Source organism: Chlorocebus sabaeus, chromosome 1 (genome assembly GCF_047675955.1).
Source record: "Chlorocebus sabaeus isolate Y175 chromosome 1, mChlSab1.0.hap1, whole genome shotgun sequence".
In the NCBI taxonomy this organism is placed as follows: domain Eukaryota; kingdom Metazoa; phylum Chordata; class Mammalia; order Primates; family Cercopithecidae; genus Chlorocebus; species Chlorocebus sabaeus.
Window position 1 is genome coordinate 40,726,487 of NC_132904.1, and position 19,223 is coordinate 40,745,709.

Sequence of the window (19,223 nt, forward strand, 5' to 3'; positions counted from 1 at the left end):
GAGCAATTTATGGAGAAAAGAGGTTTAAATGACTCACAGTTACACAGGCTGTACAGGAGGCATGGCTGGGGAGACCTCAGAAAGCTTACAATCATGGCATGGCAGAAGGCAAAGGGGAAGCAATGCATATCTTCAGATGGTCAGCAGGAGGGGGAGAGAGAGAAGAAGGAGGAAGTGATACACTTTCAAACAACCAGACTTCACTAGAACTCTATGACAAGAACAGCAAGGGGGAAATCTGCCCCCGTGATTCAATCACCTCCCACAAGGCCCCCTCTTCCAGTACTGGAAATTACAATTCAACATGAAATTTGGGTGGGGACACAGAGTCAGATCATATTGAGAGGTGACAACGTGCTAGCAGCCCTCGCTCTCCACACCTCCTCAGCCTCAGTGTCCACTCAGACCACACTTGAGGAGCCCTTCAGCCTGCTGCTGCACTGTGGGAGCCCCTCTCTGGGCTGGCTGAAGCTGGAGCCTGCTCCGTCTGCTTGCAGGGAGGTGTGGAGGGAGAGGCGCAGGTGGGAACCGGGGCTGCATGCGGCGCTCGCAGGCCAGTGCGAGTTCTGGGTGGGCACGGGCTTGACAGACTCCGCACTCAGAGTGGCCGGCTAGCGCCTCCGGCCCCAGGCAGTGAAGGGCTTAGCACCTGGGCCAGCAGCTGTGGAGGCTGTGCCAGGTCCCCCAGCACTGCCGACCTGCCCTCATCGGCTCAAATTCTCGGGGGACCTTTGCCACCTCTCCGCAGGGCAGGGCTTGGGACCTGCAGCCCACCTTGCCCAAGCCCATCCGCGGTGGGCTCCACTGTGGCCTGAGCCTCCCTGATATTCTCTGGTAGTATGTTGTTATTTATTGCTTGTGTGTATGTGTGTATCTGTTGTAGGTGTTTTGATTTGAGATTACTATGAAGCTTGCAAATAACATAACCAAGTATTTTAAACTGATGATTCTTTAACTCTGATTATAAAACAAAAAGCAAAGAGAAAACTAATAAAAACTCAGTTGAACTCCATTACTCCTTGCTTTTTAACTTTTAGTTGTTTCTTTTTCTTTTTCTTTTTTTTTTTTTTTGTCTTTGTATACTATCGATCCCTTTACAAAGTTGTAGCTACTATTTTGATAGGTTTTTCTTTCAGTTTTCCTACTCACGATATGAGTGGTTTACACACTAAATTATAGTTAGAGAATTCTGTATTTGTGTACTCACTGTTACCTTTGAGTTTTGTACCTTCAGATGATTGCTTATTGCTCTTTAATGTCTTTTTCTCTCAGATTGAAAAACTTTCTTTAGCATTTTTTTGTAGGAGATATCTGGTGTTGAAAAAAATCACTCAGCTTTTGTTTGTCTGGAAACCTTAATTTTTTCTTCACATTTCAATAATATTTTCAGTGGATATAATATTCTAGGAAAAAAAAATTGTGTTTCTTCAGCACTTTAAATATGTCATGACACTCTCTTGGCCTGTTATATTTCCACTGAGAAGTCTGCTGTCAGAAGTATTGAAGCTCTGTTATGTGTTACTTCTTTCTTTTGTCTTGTTGCTTTTAGAAACTGTTTCTTTTCCTTGACCTTTGGGTATTTGAGTATTAAATGTCTTTAATTGGTTTTGTTTGGATTAAATCTGCTTGGCATTCTGTTACTTTCTTGTGACTTAATATTAATGTCTTTCTCTCGATTTAAAAAGTACTAGTTGTTATTTCTTGGAATAAATGTTCTACTCCCGTCTCTTTTTCTACCTTCTCGTTAAGACCAATAACTTTAATTTTTTTAATTTAACATTACTTTTTAGATCTTGTAGGCATGCTCCCTTCCTTTTTCTTCTTTTTGTCCTTCTCTGACTGTGTACTTTTATATAGCCTATCTTCAATCTTACTAATTATTTCTTCTGCTTGATCAGTTGTGCTATTGAGAGGCTCTGATGTATTTTTCAGTTTCATTTTATTTTTTTCAGCTTCAGAAATTTTCCTTTATTATTATTTTAATCTCTGTTAAATCTCTCTGATATAGGATTCTGAATTTCTTCTCTGTGTTATGCAGTTCATTGAATTTTCTCAAAATAACTGTTTTTATTTGTTTGTCTGAAATATCACATATCTTTGTCATTCCAAAATTCATCACTGGTTTCTTATTTGCTTCCTTTGGTGAAGTCATGTTTTCCTGGATATTTTTGATGCTTGTGGATATTTGTTGATATCTGGGCATTAAATAATTTAAACAGGCATTCATTTTAATCTTCATTGTCTGGGCTTGTTTGTACCCATGGTTTTTAAGAAGGCCTTTTAGATATTTTGGAATTTAAGTTTGTGAATCGTGTCTTTGGTCACTGCAGCTGTATCTGTTCTAGGGAGCACTCTAAGCCCAGTAACAATGTGACTGCTGCAGACTCATAGAGGTACTTACTGCCTTGGTGGACTTGGGTTAGATCCAGGAGAATTATCTGGATTACCAGGCAAAGTCTCTCATTTTCTTTCTTCACTTTCCCCCAAACAGAAGGAGTCTCCATCTCCATGATGGGCTGTCTGGTTTTGTTGGAGGGGTGATGCTAGCACTCCTGTGGCCACCACAGCTGGGACTGTGCTAGATCACACCTTAAGCCTGCACAGTAGACACAGGCTTGGGTCTCACCCAAGGCTCATGATGACTACTGCCTGGCTACCGCTAATGATTTTTCAAGGTCCACAGGCTCTTTACTCAGCAGTTGGTGCATCCTACCAGGACAGCATCTTTCTCTTGAGGGCTACAGTTTCTTCTTTGGTTCAGGGGCAGGGGAGGGAGAGGCTGGGGTGTGTGTGGAGAGCGGGTATCTGAAAATGTGATATAGGCGCAAGGGCCTAGAACTGGGGGCTTCAGAAATCTGCTTGATGCTTTACTATGGTTGAGCTAGTACCCATAGGTGACAGGAAAAGTTCTCTTTACTCTTTCCTCTCCTTTCCACAAATGACAGGAGTCTTTTTGAGAGCTGCACTGTCTGTAGTTAAGGGAGGGGTGATGCAAGCTCTCCCTTGGCTGTCACAGCTGTGTCTCACTGAGTTGTGTGAAACTCAAGTCCACTGGCTCCAAGACCAACACAGCACCAGGACTTGTCCAAGGACTGTAGTCCCTGTGGTCTGATTGCCTTTCAAATCTACTTATGACCGCATCGCACTTTAGCTGTCTAGTGGGGCCAGCCTGAACTCAGGTCTTTACCAGTGGAGCAGAGGAGTGTATTTCTCTGGGTTGTGTTATTCTAAATGCTCCCTCTGTAGGCATTGGCAGAATTCTGCCCTATGTCATGTTCTGCTGTGACAGGGCAGCACTGAGTTTCAATAAAAAGTCCCATACCCACTTCAGTCTCCATCCTCCAAGCACACAGATTCTGTCCCCACGCATACTACTGAGAGATGGGGGAAGGTGGTGTAAGCAATGCCAGACTGTCTTTCCTACCCTCCTCAGGGTCTCTCTTTTTTTGATACGATGTTAAAAACAGATACTGTGGTCCTCACCTGATTTTTGGCTTTTATGAAGGTGCTTCATTGTGTAGATAGTTGTTCAATTTGGTGTTTCTGCAGGGAGGGTGATTGCTGGAGAGTTCTATTTGGTCATCTTGCTTTGCTTTCTCAAAACAAGATTTTTAACCTGCTTTTTTCTATTATAATTATTTACCTCATATCATAGTGAAATAAATCCAATAATCCCATATACAGTGTTTTTAAATAAACATAGAAATAGGGTCTTAAACCTTGAAATTTACATTTGTTTTATCTGAGTTTCTTCCTCAGGAAATGAGCATCAGACCTCTCACAAAAGATATCAAAGAAGTGAAACTCACCAGATCCCATCTAGACAATGAGCTGCTAGACCCATCCTTCATCATAAATGCTTCCTTGCCCCTCTCTGGTTCCTGTTTTCTTACACATTGTTAGATTTCTTCTCTGCAATATAAGCTTCTTGTTTGAGTCAATTAGGAAGATGGATTTGAGACTGATCTCACATCTCCTTGGCTGCAGCACCCAATTAATCCCTTCTTCCTTGGCAATAATTGCTGTCTCAGTGATTAGCTTTCTGTGCCATGAGCAGCAGGACCTAGACCAAACCTCAGGTATTTTGGTAACAATAGCTCTTATACATGCTGAGTGACTTGTGCTTACCTAAAATCCCTGATGTCAACAACATTTTCTGCTCCCTAGGGCTAAAATGCTTCCTTCTCTGCAATCATCAAACAGGGCCTACTACCTCCCAGTTAACTTCTACTCATCCTTCAGGTCTTTTTCCTGAGATAACTGCTCCTCCTCTGTGATATTTCATACTCATCCTTATTGTACCACCTTATATACTGCATTTTAATTTTCTATTAACTTTTCTGTCTTTCCCAGTAGAATTTGCATACTTGAAGGGCAGGATCTTCCCTTAATCATGATTGCAATCCACACTGATTAAAGGTTGGCATATAGCAGGTATTAAACACACACACACACACACACACACACACACACACATTGATTGAATGAATTATCAAAGAAATAGGGCAAACCAATTCTACTAAAAAATGTACCTTCTCTATGAATGTTTCTACCCTCTCTATGAATGTTATACTCTAGGTCTTTCAAATCTAATCACTTACATTGACCTCTTTTTTATTAATTTTTTGTATTCACATATAAAAGTCAGTGTTCTGTTCAAAAACATTCTTACTCATTCTTATTACCATGGTCATTATTCCGGCTAGTTGTACCAAGAATATTTGGATCATAGTATCGTTTTATAGCTATTTTTTTCCTCCTACTTCAGGCTTTTCCCTTTATTATTAATTCTGATATATTATGCCATTTTTGCATTGCTATAAAGAAATACCTGAGACTGAATAATTAGTAAGAAAAGAGGTTTAATTGGCTCACAGTGCTGCAGGCTGTGAGGCATAATGTCAGTATATGCTTTTTGGGAGGCCTTAGGAAGCTTACCATCACGGCTGAAGGCAAAGGAGAAGCAGGCATATCACACAGAGAAAGCAGTAGTAAGATAGAGAGATTGACATGCTACATAGTTTTAAACAGCCAGATCTCATGACAAGTCACTCACTGTGGTGAAGACTGAACCAAGCAAATGGTACTAAACCATTAATGAGGAATTGACCCCCATAATTTAATCACTTCCCACTAGGCCTCACTTGTAATACTGGGGATTACAATTTAACATGAGATTTGGGTGGGGACATATATCTAAACTATATCACTTGTAGAGTTAAGCCAGAGTATAATATCTCTTGGTATACTAAGTTAGAGATAGGATAGCTGAGATTTAAAAGATTAAACTGGGCTTTTTGCAGCCGTGCAAGGCCATGTCATCCTAGTAGAAAAGCCTGATGATGGACCATCCTTACTCTGGATTGGACTTATAATAGGTTACACTTTAGGAGTAACTATGAACCAGTTGAACCCTCTTAGGGTCAGCAGGTCAGCTTCAAACAATCTCAATCTCTGAAAGTAGATTAATATGATCATGGATTGAACGTGTTCACAGAAGAACTGTCTGGACTACAACAGCATTCTAGGTTTCCTAGGTCATCCTGAGCTATTATTTTAGGAGGGGTGATTTTTGATACCCAAAAGAAATGAGTAAGCCAAAAAAAAAACCGGGAGTAGAATATTTTAAATTCTATAATTTAGGTATCAAATGTCTCTAAATGAAGAAAAAGCATGGGGTCTCTTAGAATCAGAAGGATGGCTAGTGTAGCTGGATCAAAGTTGAGTGCAGAGAGAAATTCAGAGACATAGTCAGGGGTTAGGACATGGAAGACTTTGTAGGACACAGGAGTAATGGATTTTCTTGTAAATGTTATGGGAATCTGCGGAAAGGGATTTATGAAAGGATGGAAACCGATTTGCCTTGCATTTCATTTTTTTGGTTTTGGTGTTTTTTTTTTTTTTTTTTTTTTTTTTAAAGAATATTACTATGATCATTATGTGGAGAAGACTATAGAGCAGGGTTCCTCGAGTTAGGCACTACTGACATTTGACCGGGTAAATTTTTGTTGTGTAGGTAGGGTTTATGCATTGTATGGTGTTTAACAGTATCTCTAGCTTCTACTTAATTGACAGTAGTAGCACCCCAGGACATTTGACAACCAAAAAAGTCTACAGATTTGTTAAATGTCCTTGGCAAGTAGAGGGTCACAATCACCCCTAGTTGAGATTGAATTGCTATAGAAATCAAGGATGGAAGCAAGAAGATTGATAACAATGCTGTTGTGGTAGTGCCAATACAAGTGTTTGACCTAAGGCAGTAGTAGTGGAAATGATTAAAACTAGTTGAAGTTGATGGATTTGAGATACAGTCTGAAAGTACAGAGGACAAGTCAAGTTGGTATCAAATTTGGAGTATGAGAGAAAGAGGAAAGTTCTATAGTGGAGCTGGGGATCTCAAAATTGTATTATGCTATAGAACACTTTGTCAGTTTGATGAAGTATATTGTTTCTCAGAATATTAGTGAACAAATATAATATATAATATTAAAAAATGGCATTGATACTTGCTTCAGCAGGACATACACTAAAATTGGAATGATAGAGAGAAGATTAACATAGTCCTTGCACAATGATAACATGAAAATTAATGAAGCATTTTATATAAATAGCTTTATTTATTTATTTTTTTGAGACGGAGTCTCGCTCTGTCACCCAGGCTGGAGTGCAGTAGTGCCATCTTGGTTCACTGCAAGCTCCGCCTCCCGGGTTCACACCATTTTCCTGCCTCAGCCTCCTGAGTAGCTGGGACTACAGGTGCCTGCCACCATGCCCGGCTAATTTTTTGTATTTTTAGTAGAGATGGGGTTTCACAATGTTAGCCAGGATGGTATCAATCTCCTAACCTCGTGATCTGCCTGCCTCACCCTCTCAAAGTGCTGGGATTACAGGCTTGAGCCACCATGCCCAGCTTATATAAATAGTTTTTAAAATCAAATATATTGAAATAAAGGTATCAAATATTTTAAATGATAAGATATAGCAGTAAGTATAATAATAACTGTAGTCATTTTAAAGTCATTAATATATAAAATATATTTTGAGGTTTCTACTGTAACAATCACATGTTATATGAACATTTCTCTGATTTCTGTTAGGAATAAAATCACAAGTGCTGCTAATGCAACTGTTGTTTTTTCTCTATAACGGTAGGAAATACTAATTATTAATTAGAGGTAAGTAAAATAAAGATATAACATGTTTTTATTCAAATCCATGGATCTCCTGATTTTTATTCAAGGACACTGTATTAAGAACCACTGCTCTGGAGTGACTTGTTTATATTAGAATGTTCACTCAGGTTCTGTGTGAAGTGTATAAATTGTTTCTGAAATAGTTTTTACTGAAATCCTCAACCAGGAATAATCAATTAAGCAAGGTCCCCGATTCTATTTAGTATATGTTTTACTATGCTCTTTGATACAACTAAAACATACAAGTTGTTTCCAAACTTCATTATTTTTACTCTGCTTCCAACAAAGACTCAAGTTTATTTAAGTTTATGAGGGACATGAAACTGTACTGCTTAAATTAAGATCTGAATTGAAATCACTTGTCCGTGAGACACCTACAAAAAATCTTATTAGAAATCTAGAAATGCAAATCAAAACCACAATGAGATACCATCTCACACCAGTTAGAATGGCGATCATTAAAAAGTCAGGAAACAACAGGTGCTGCAGAGGATGTGGAGAAATAGGAACACTTTTACACTGTTGGTGGGATTGTAAACTAGTTCAACCATTATGGAAAACAGTATGGCGATTCCTCAAGGATCTAGAACTAGATGTACCATATGACCCAGCCATCCCATTACTGGGGATATACCCAAAGGATTATAAATTATGCTGCTATAAAGACACATGCACACGTATGTTTATTGCGGCACTATTCACAATAGCAAAGACTTGGAATCAACCCAAATGTCCATCAGTGACAGATTGGATTAAGAAAATGTGGCACATATACACCATGGAATACTATGCAGCCATAAAAAAGGATGAGTTTGTGTCCTTTGTAGGGACATGGATGCAGCTGAAAACCATCATTCTTAGCAAACTATCACAAGAACAGAAAACCAAACACCGCATGTTCTCACTCATAGGTGGGAACTGAACAATGAGATCACTTGGACTCGGGAAGGGGAACATCACACACCGGGGCCTATCATGGGGAGGGGGGAGGGGGGGGGGATTGCATTGGGAGTTATACCTGATGTAAATGACGAGTTGATGGGTGCAGCACACCAACATGGCACAAGTATACATATGTAACAAACCTGCACGTTATGCACATGTACCCTACAACTTAAAGTATAATAATAATAAATAAATTAAAAAAAAAAGAAATCTAAATACATTCCTAGTAATTACTATGATCTTTAATGTTATAGAAGTACATTCTATATTATTTTATGCTATAATAATTTTTTTTGTAAATTATATTTCTATTATTTTTCTTATACATACTTTTTTATTCATGAACTTTTCTAAGGCATTGAATTTATAATCCCTCAAGAGAGAAAACATAAATATTTGAGAGAGCACATATTTTAATTGTCAAGTGATATTTGGATATGTTATAAATTACTAAAAATTGACTTTTATTGTTCTAAAAAGAATCTAAAGGATCTAATTCTTTTTAGATTTTTGAATGATGTACCAGAAATAACTTGATGCTGTGATATACTAAAAATGCAATATGCTTTGTTACTTTGTCCTTCAGCAATTCCCCACAATCTGTAGGCAATCTTGAATACTGAATCCCAGGAAATTTTCAGCTTGAGCTACTCAGCCTCATTGTCAAGTGATTGCCAATTAGGAGAAAAATCTTGTAAATGTTGGCCTGTGAAGTTAAATGAAACTTCGTGAGGAATGTTCCAATTTAGATGCACACTCAACACCTGCTGCTTTTTTGAAATAATTAACATCATTTTGGAGTTTCTATGAGCCTGCTCAATGGGTTGCAGGCAGATGTGTGGATCAGATGTCACCTAGCACAGCTGGAGCTGCCAAGTTAGCACACACATTTTTTGTTCCATCTTCTTTCTTTGTCTGCACAGCTGTAATTTTCAGTACATTAGGTTATGGATCAGTTTTCATTTTGGTTGAAGGCTCGTCAGATGTAGACAGATCATCATCATTTAATCCTGTGCTGATGTGAATTTTGTTCACATTCTCCTAGGACTCTGTATTTACACATCTCAATAATAGGGCTCATGAGAAACAAATGTTTCCCAAATGAGGCAAATCTTTAACAATTTAAGACAATAGATGAAGATCTTTCATGAGTTTGCTGTACACATCTTTCAATTTCTTTATTATTTTGAAATATTTCAAAATAAAATGTTTGGATAAACTATTAAAAGGCTTTAGTAGGCCAAGCATGGTGGCTTATGACTGTAATCCCAGCACTTTGGGAGGCCAAGGCGAGTGGAGTACCTGAGGTCAGGAGTTTGAGATCAGCCTGGCCAACATGGTGAAACCCCATCTCTACTAAAAATACAAAAATACTGGCAGGACATGGTGGCAGACGCCTGTAATCCCAGCTACTCGGGAGGCTGAGGCTGAACCTGGGAGGTGGAGGTTGCAGTGAGCCGAGATTGTGCCACCAGCCTGGGCAACAAGAAAAAAACTCCATCTCAAAAAAAAGAAAAAAAAAAGTAAAGCTTAATTTTATTTTTTATTGCTAAAAGTCCTACCTATTTATACAAAAATTTGGAAGGAAGCATAGAGCCATGTTTAATGGAATGCTCCTTTTACATCTTCCACACTCACATAGTAATTTTATATATATTTTTTTAATTGCAAAATACAGTAACTTTATGGTCTACTTAACAATCTTTAATCTTCTCTTATGAGAAACAACATAGGCAAAAGAAGGTAGACACCAAAGGAAAGATATATGTTAAAATACCATTCTTGTACAGGTGAAATGGGCTATCACCTAGAGTACCCTGGAAAGCTAACTTTTAAATGTTAAGCATTTTCAAAACAATGATTCTAGATATTTGTTAGGTAATTTGGCTACTCCAGCATTTCATCTCATTTTAATTTTTTATTAACTTGCTCATTTCATTTTCTGAAAGCTTAGTCTAGATATTCAGTGAAACAGAACTTCATTAAACTCTCTACAATAGGCAGTAAGACAGTATACCAGTACACCAAGCCAAGGAATCGGAAGACCTGAGTTTAGTTTTTATGTCTGACATGATCTGTGTGACCCTGACAGAGTCTCTCAAACTATAGGTTTCTAATGGTAAAACAGGGAAGCTAGCAAAAATAATATCTATGTTTTGCCTTATTCTAAAGCAAAAATTAAAGAAAATTAATCTTTCTTTCCTATGATAAACTGACTTCTTCTGAAAATATTTATTCCAGCACACTTTGATTCCTAGTGTTTTTTATTTCAATCTGGATTAAAGATGCTTTCTGTCTGAAGCTGCTCTATTGCAACTATATTATAGGAATATATATGTATGTACTGTGAATATAATTAATAACATAGAGCTATATATTTTATAAACATTAAATTATAAATCTATGAATATATTTATCATTGATAATCTATTAAATATGCTAAATCATATAATATAAATATAAGTATATTAAATGTTAAATATGCTTATGTTCATATTTATATATAAAAGATATAATTTGGACATATTTTATATGTTATAAATATATAATATTTGTAGGTTAATATATACAAATATGTATTATATATTATACATTATATATGTATTTATGAGTGGAAGAATAGATCTTTAGTTTTCATTTAAGGTCATACATTTTGCAGTATCTTCCAATAGTAAAATCTTTTCGGTTTTATTAGTATAATGCTCAATATTTCATGACATATTTTGTTAGTATTACATAAAATATGCAAATAATCTTTTTCTAGTTTTTTAAATATTAGGTATACTTTTGTCTCAGGTCCTTAGAACTAAAAAATCTTGTCTCAGTGAAGTCATTGAATATTATATTCAAAGAGAATATTTAACTGATAATCTTCCTTACTTATTAGATATTCTTAAAATTATCATTGACCATGTGCAGTGAACATTAAATACATAATATCTTAGAATTGAATCTGAAGCATATGGAGAGGCAATACATTGGATGTTTTGTGGCTTGTGTTCTGGAATTTAATAAAATATTAATAAGACATTTTATCAATATCAATTCATTTTCAATGAATATAGTAATTACAAATTTGGGTATGAAAGAAAACTGAAAAAGTACAATATATGCTACTCATTTTTCCTTAGAAAAGCTGAATATGTATTTTTATTTTTGTCCTTTTTTTTGGTAGTCAAAAATTTTACTTGGTTCTCCTGGAAGCAGCACTGGGTTTGAAGTCAGAAATGCAGGAATACTGAAAACACTAATATTCACTTGGAGGCCAATCTTGCTTTGTTCAATTATGTTTGGAATAATTATACAGAACCCCAAATTCAAACTAGGGTACCCGATATGCAGTTGATGCCAGACGGTGACACACAGGTGCTCAGAGTTAGACAAAAGTTTATTCTATTTGATCAAGCTGAGAAGGCGGAAAAACAAGATCTGTCAAATTATCTTTAAAAAAAGAAAATGGGGAATTTTTATATAGCTAGCGAATAAAGGAGGGGGAATCTCAGAGAACTGAGGGGAAAGTCTGTTTCTTCAATCTCAGATAACACATTGAACAATCAGACTTCTGGGCATAAGCAGATGGTTGACTTCCGTAAAGACATTCATTCTTTCTGCAAGTGTTTTTTTATAACATTGAATTTATGTCCTGCTGCTTGACAGAAAAACAGTCCATCAGCAGTTTATCAATATATTGTGGGAACAAGGGATGTTGGATAAAAAGCGAGTGGTTAACACGTCAAAGTGGGCAAGGGCCTAATCAGAATTTTCATTACGTAAATGACTAATAATTCTGGGGTACTGAAATCTCAAGGAGCCTGGTTACAATAATATACTGTTTAATGTGAAAATATAATTTTCATAGTATGACATTGATAAGGCCTAACACTCAACATGAAGAGTACATAAACGTTTATTCTATTTAGTCATTTATCAGTTTAATTTCCATTATGTAACCAGATTCTTCATGCAATATCATTGCTTAAGCAGAGTTGTTTGGTCCCATGGCCTCCCTCAGATACCAAAATTCGAGGATATTCCTGTTCCTGATATAAAATAGGCCAGTATTTGCATATAACTTATGCACATCCTTCCGTGTACTTTAAATCATCTCTAGATTACTTGTAATAACTAACATTATGTAAATCCCATGTAAATAGTTATCATATTGTATTGTTATGAAATAATGACAAGAAAAAGGTCTATATATGTTCAGTAGAGAGACAATTTATTATTTGAATATTTTTGATCCAGAGTTGATTGAATCCACAGATGTAGAATCCACAGATTTGGAGGGCCAACTTTATACTCTCTGTTGATAGAACTGTGTGAAGTTGTATATTTAAAATTAATCCTATGGTTATTTATGTATAAAAATTTATTGAGTAGACTTTGATCTTTTTTTCTCTCAGAAGAACAACATGTCATTATGTTTATTTTCTAGAAAAACTCTTTTTCTCTCTCTACCTGTTTAATATTTAAATGATTTATGTTACTCCCATTCTTTAATATATTTTAATAATAACTCATCAGTGGTAGTATAACTAAAGTATTTTTTCATCTTTGAATCTCTATAATTTATAAGTGTCTGCTACATGGCAGGTAATCAATAATATGTCTTAATAATAAATTTATATACTTATATGTATAGTCTGAAAAAATATGGATGTAATTTTTCCCTCTAAAATTCATATATTGAAGCACTATATGACTGTATTTAGATATAGGGCTTTTGGGAGGAATTGAGTTTAAATGAGGTCATAAGGACAAGGTCCTAATGCAGTAGGATTGATGTCCTTATGAAAAGAGGAAGAGAGAGAGGGAGATTTCCCTCACTCACTTTGTGTGGACACAGTGAGAAGGCTGTCTGAAAACTGGAAGAAAGTCACCAGAAACCGACCATGTTGGCACCCTAACATCAGACTTCCAGACTCCAGAACTGAAAAAACAAATTCTATCATTTAAGCCACCCAGTCTATGGTATTTTATTTCGGCAGCCTGAGCTAACTATTTTGGTGAAATATATTGTATTATAAAGTTGTGAGTATTGATTGTGGAAATGATAAAAACATAAACATTGAAATAAGAGAAAAACATCATTCATGTCTTCTATAACTCTCAATGACGAGCCACATGTTTGGCTATTGATTTCTGATCTGATCTTTTTCCTATGTGTACCTTTTTTTTTTTTTTAAATTTTTGAGATGAAGTCTCATGCTGTTGCCCAGGTTGGAGTGCAGTAGTGTGATCTCTGATCATTGCAACCTCTGCCTCCCAGGTTCAAGGAACTCTTGCAACTCAGCCTCTCAAATAGCTGGAACTAAAAGTGGCCACCACGCCTGGCTAATTCATATATATATATATTTATTTATATATTTATATTGTGGAGCCCAGGCTTCATCACATCTCCCAGGCTAGTCTAGAACTCCTGGACTCAAGCTATCCACCCACATTGGCCTCCCAAAGTGCTGGGATTGTAGGTTTGAGCCACCACATCCAGGTCTATGTGAATTTTGAAGTTCTTGAGACAATATTACATATAAAATTTAGTATCCACATATTTTAACTTAATCTTAGCATAGAAACTTCTCCCTTATTTCAGCAAAGTCTTAATAAATAGTTTTAACTCATTTTATTTTTAAAGAAAAAAATGTTTATAATGTTAAAAAATGAATACTGTAAAGAATAAAGAGTTTAACTCATCTTTTTCTCCCCATTAAGTCTGCCTTATTTCTAGAGGTAACCATTCTAAGTAGTTTAAGCCTACCTCATTTCTAGAGGTAACCACCCTAATTTCTTACACATTTTTTCCCCAAATTTTGTTCATTTTCTAGAAACAACCTTTAGCACACTTTGATCAAAATTAGGTATATTCCCCTTAAAATTGCTTACTCACTTAAACATTATTCTTTCTTTCCTCTCCTTGTTTTCCTTGTGCTCTTCATTTTCCTCTTTTTTTTTTTTTTTTTGCTTCTAATTTTTTGTCATTTCCTTGAAATAAATTTAGTTCTGTGTCATAAATTTTTCCAAGAGTCTGATTTAGTTGAAATTGTGATGTTTAAATTTCTTACCAGTAAAACTGATGCTGAAATGGTCATCATTGAATATGTATTTTTGGCTTTTTGATTGATATTATTTGTGAGATACATTGCCAGGAGAGGAAGTGCTGGGTCAGTGGGTATGCACTATGTTTTAATTAGTGTTGCACAATTGTGTTCCCAAACTATTGCACAAATGTACACATCTGCCAAGCTGTTTTTCTTCAACTCTGACAGCAAAGAGGAAATAAGAGTTTGCTCTTCGATAGATTATTCAATTGTATGTTTTATTTGCATGTCTTTAATTGAAGTAAATTAAATAGATGCTCGTATATTTGTATCAATTCTGATTCATTTTCCTGTGGAATGGCAAGCATTTTTTTTTTCATTTTTCCTTGCCCAATAGTCTAAATAGTTTTTTATATTATTAGTAACATTTTTGATACCAAGAAAAATTATCTTAAAATTTTTCTATTTACCTTCTTTTGTTTAGTTTTTTAGTCTTTTTTTTCTATTTCCAAATACCTATATGGTTAAAAATTATTTTATACTTTTGATACTAGTAATTTTAATTACCTTTAGAGAAAGTATTTCTACCACAAAATTATTTTGTTATGTTAAGCTTTTGTTTTTGTTGTATTTAACACATTAACACTACCGTAATCAATTTTGGTTTATGTAAAAGAGAACTCCAACTTTACCTTATAGAAATGGCTAAAATATTGTGCAAGCATCATTCACTGAATAATCCAGCACTTCCCCACTGTTGTGAGAGCATCTCTTTATCACATAGGGAATTCCAACAAATGTAGGGTTTCCATGTTTTTTTCTATTATATTTTGTTGAGCTATTGTTGTCGACATATAAAATGGAATTTTGAAAACATTTTATTATTAAAAACTAGTTTCTTCTCCTTATTAACCAGATTATTTAAATGCTTTTTTTCAGACTTACTGTAAAAATAATTTTCATTCTGCTGATAATTTGCTTAAAATTTTTCTGAATTAATAAATGTATTTAAGTAATTGAAATAACATAGAGATTCCACCCCTATACAAGAAAACAAGAAGAAATCCTATCCAGAGAAATCAGTGAAAAGGAAGAAATAAAAGGCACCAAAATAAAAAAAATAAGTCAAACTATCTCTCCTCACTGACAATATGATTGTATACCTAGAGAATCCTAAAGCAAACTTACCTAACATGTGGCCCAGGAGGGCTTTGAATGTGTCCCAACATAAATTTGTAAACTTTCTTAAAACTTTGTGAGGTTTTTTTTGCAATGTCTTTTTAGTTCATCAGTTCTTGTTAGTGTTGGTGTATTTTATGTGTGGCCCAAGACAATTCTTTTTCCAGTGTGGCCTAAAGAAGTCAAAATATTGGACCCACATGTCCTAAAGACTCTGTCAAAAAGCTTCCGAAACTGAGAATTGGCATAAACAAAGTTTCAGGATACAAAATCAATGTACAAAAATGAGTAGTATTTCCATACACCAATAACCATTTAAGCTGGGAGCCAAATAAGGGACACAATACCATTTACAAAAGCCTCAAACAAATAGGAATACAAACAAAAAGCAGCAGAAACCTCTGCAGATGTAAATGTCCCGGTCTGACAACTTTGAAGAGAGCAGTGGTTCTCCCAGCACAGAGGTTGAGATCTGAGAATGGACAGACTTCCTGCTCAAGTGGGTCCCTGACCCCTGAGTAGCCTAACTGGGAGACATCCCCCACTAAGTGCTAACCGACACCTCACACCTCACATGGCTGGGTACACCCCTGAGATGAAGCTTCCAAAACAAGAATCAGACAGGTACACTCACTGTTCAGCAATATTCTATCTTCTACAGCCTCTGCTGCTGATACCCAGGCAAACAGGATCTGGAGTGGACCTCCAGCAATCTCCAACAGATCTACAGCTGAGGGTCCTGACTGTTAGAAGGAAAACTAACAAACAGAAAGGATACCCACACCAAAACCCCATCAGTACATCACCATCATCAAAGACCAAAGGTAGATAAAACCACAAAGATGGGGAGAAACCAGAGCAGAAAAGCTGAAAATTCTAAAAATCAGAGCGCATCTCCCCTTCCAAAGGAACGCAGCTCATAGCCAGCAACAGAACAAAGCTGGATGGAGAATGACTTTGACAAGTTGAGAGAAGAAGGCTTCAATCAAACTTCTCGGAGCTAAAGGAGGAACTATGTACCCAGCAAAAAGAAACTAAAAACTTCGAAAAAAGAATTGATGAATGGATAACTAGAATAATCAATGCAGAGAAGACCTTAAAAGAACTGATAGAGATGAAAACCATGACACAAGAACTACATGACAAATGCACAAGCTTCAGTAACCAACTTGATCAACTAGAAGAAAGAGTATCAGTGATTGAAGATCAAATGAATGAAATGAAGCAAGAAGAGAAGTGTAGAGAAAAAAGAGTAAAAAGAAATGAACAAAGCCTCTAAGAAATATGGGATTATGTGAAAAGACCAAATCTACATCTGATTGGCGTGCCTGAAAGTGACAGTGAAAATGGAACCAAGTTGGAAAACACTCTGCAAGATATCATCCAGGAGAACTTCCTCAACCTAGTAAGGCAGGCTAACATTCAAATTCAGGACATACAGAGAACGCCACAAAGATACTCCTCGAGAAGAGCACCTCTAAGACACATAATTGTCAGATTCACCAAAGTTGAAATGAAGGAAAAACTGTTAAGGGCAGCCAAAGAGAAAGGTCGGGTTACCCACAAAGGGAAGCACATCAGACTAACAGCAGATCTCTTGGCAGAAACTCCCCAAGCCAGAAGAGAGTAAGGACCAATATTCAACATTCTTAAAGAAAAGAATTTTCAACCCAGAATTTCATATCCAGCCAAACTAAGTTTCATAAGTGAAGGAGAAATAAAATCCTTTACAGATAAGCAAATGCTGAGAGATTTTGTCGCCACCAGACCTGCCCTACAAGGGATCCTGAAGGAAGCACTAAACATGGAAAGGAACAACTGGTACTAGTCATTGCAAAAACATGCCAAAATGTAAAGTCCATGGATGCTAGGAAGAAACTGCATCAATTAATGAGCAAAATAACCAGCTAACATCATAATGACAGGTTCAAGTTCACAAATAACAATATTAACCTTATATGTAAATGGACTAAATACTCCAATTAAAAGACGCAACTGGCAAATTGGACAAAGAGTCAAGACCCATAAGTTTACTGTATTCAGGAGACCCATCTCACATACAGAGACACACATAGGCTCAAAATAAAGGGATGGAGGAAGATCTACCAAGCAAATGGAGAACAAAAAAAAACAGGGTTGCAATACTAGTCTCTGATAAAACAGACTTTGAACCATCAAAGATCAAAAGAGACAAAGAAGGCCATTACATAATAGTAAAGGGATCAATTCAACAGGAAGAGCTAACTATCCTAAATATATATGCACGCAATACAGGAGCACCCAGATTCATAAAGCAAGTCCTTAGAGACTTACAAAGAGATTTAGACTCCCATACAATAATAATGAGAGACTTCAACACCCCACTGTCAACATCAGACAGATCAACAAGTCAGAAAGTTAACAAGGATATCCAGGAATTGAACTCATCTCTGCACCAAGCAGACCTAATAGACATCTACAGAACTCTCCACCCCAAATCAACAGAATATACATTCTACTCAGCACCACATCACACTTATTCCAAAATTGACCACATAATTGGAAGTAAAGCACTCCTCAGCAAATATATAAGAACAGAAATTATAACAAACTGTCTCTCAGACCACAGTGCAATCAAACTAGAACTTAGGACTAAGAAACTCAATCAAAACCACTCAACTACATGGAAACTGAACAACTTGCTCCTGAATGACTACTGGGTACATAACAAAATGAAAACAGAAATAAAGATGTTCTTTGAAACCAATGAGAACAAAGATACAACATACCAGAATCTCTGGGACACATTTAAAGTAGTGTGTAGAGGGAAATTTATAGCACTAAATGCCCACAAGAGAAAGCTAGAAAGATCTAAAATTGACACTATAACATCACAATTAAAAGAACTAGAGAAGCAAGAGCAAACACATTCAAAAGCTAGCAGAAGGCAAGAAATAACTAAGATCAGAGCAGAACCAAAAGAGATAGAGACACAAAAAACCCTCCAAAAAATCAATGAATCCAGGAGTTGGTTTTTTGAAAAGATCAACAAAATTGACAGACCACTAGCAAGACTAATAAAGAAGAGAGAAGAATCAAACAGACGCAATAAAAAATGATAAAGGGGATATCACCACCGACCCCACAGAAATACAAACTACCATTAGAGAATACTATAAACCCCTCTATGCAAATAAACTAGAAAATCTAGAAGAAATGGATAATTTCCTAGATACTTACACTCTTCCAAGACTATACCAAGAAGAAACTGAATCCCTGAATAGACCAATAGCAGACTCTGAAATTGAGGCAATAATTAATAGCCTATAAATGGAAAAAAGTCCAGGACCAGATGGATTCACAGCTGAATTCTACCAGAGGTACAAGGAGGAGCTGGTACCATTCCTTCTGAAATTATTCCAATCAATAGAAAAAGGGAATCTTCCCCAACTCATTTTATGAGGCCAACATCATCCTGATACCAAAGCCTGGCAGAGACACAATACAAAAAGATAATTTTAGACAAATATCCCTAATGAACATCAGTGCAAAAATCCTCAATAAAATACGGGCAAATCGAATCCAGCAGCACATCAAAAAGCTTATCCACCATGATCAAGTGGGCTTCATCCCTGGGATGCAAGGCTGGTTCAACATAAGCAAATCAATAAACGTAACCCAGAATATAAACAGAACCAAAGACAAAAACCACATGATTATCCCAATAGATGCTGAAAAGGCCTCTGACAAAATTCAACAGCCCTTCATCCTAAAAACTCTTAATAAATTTGGTATTGATGGAATGTACTTCAAAATAAGAGCTATTTATGACAGACCAACAGCCAATATCATACTGAATGGGCAAAAACTGGAAGCGTTCCCTTTG

The 19,223-nt window shown here is 36.2% G+C and overlaps 1 long non-coding RNA gene and 1 other non-coding gene across 2 annotated transcripts in view; both read left to right on the plus strand.

Moving 5' to 3' along the window:
- Window positions 1–19,223, plus strand: part of LOC140713364 (uncharacterized) — a 223,055-nt gene that overhangs the window by 145,578 nt on the left and 58,254 nt on the right. The window lies entirely within an intron of this gene.
- On the plus strand, window positions 6,505–6,609 carry LOC119624580 (U6 spliceosomal RNA). Its single transcript, XR_012095631.1, has one exon. It is a non-coding gene; the product is annotated as a U6 spliceosomal RNA (small nuclear RNA).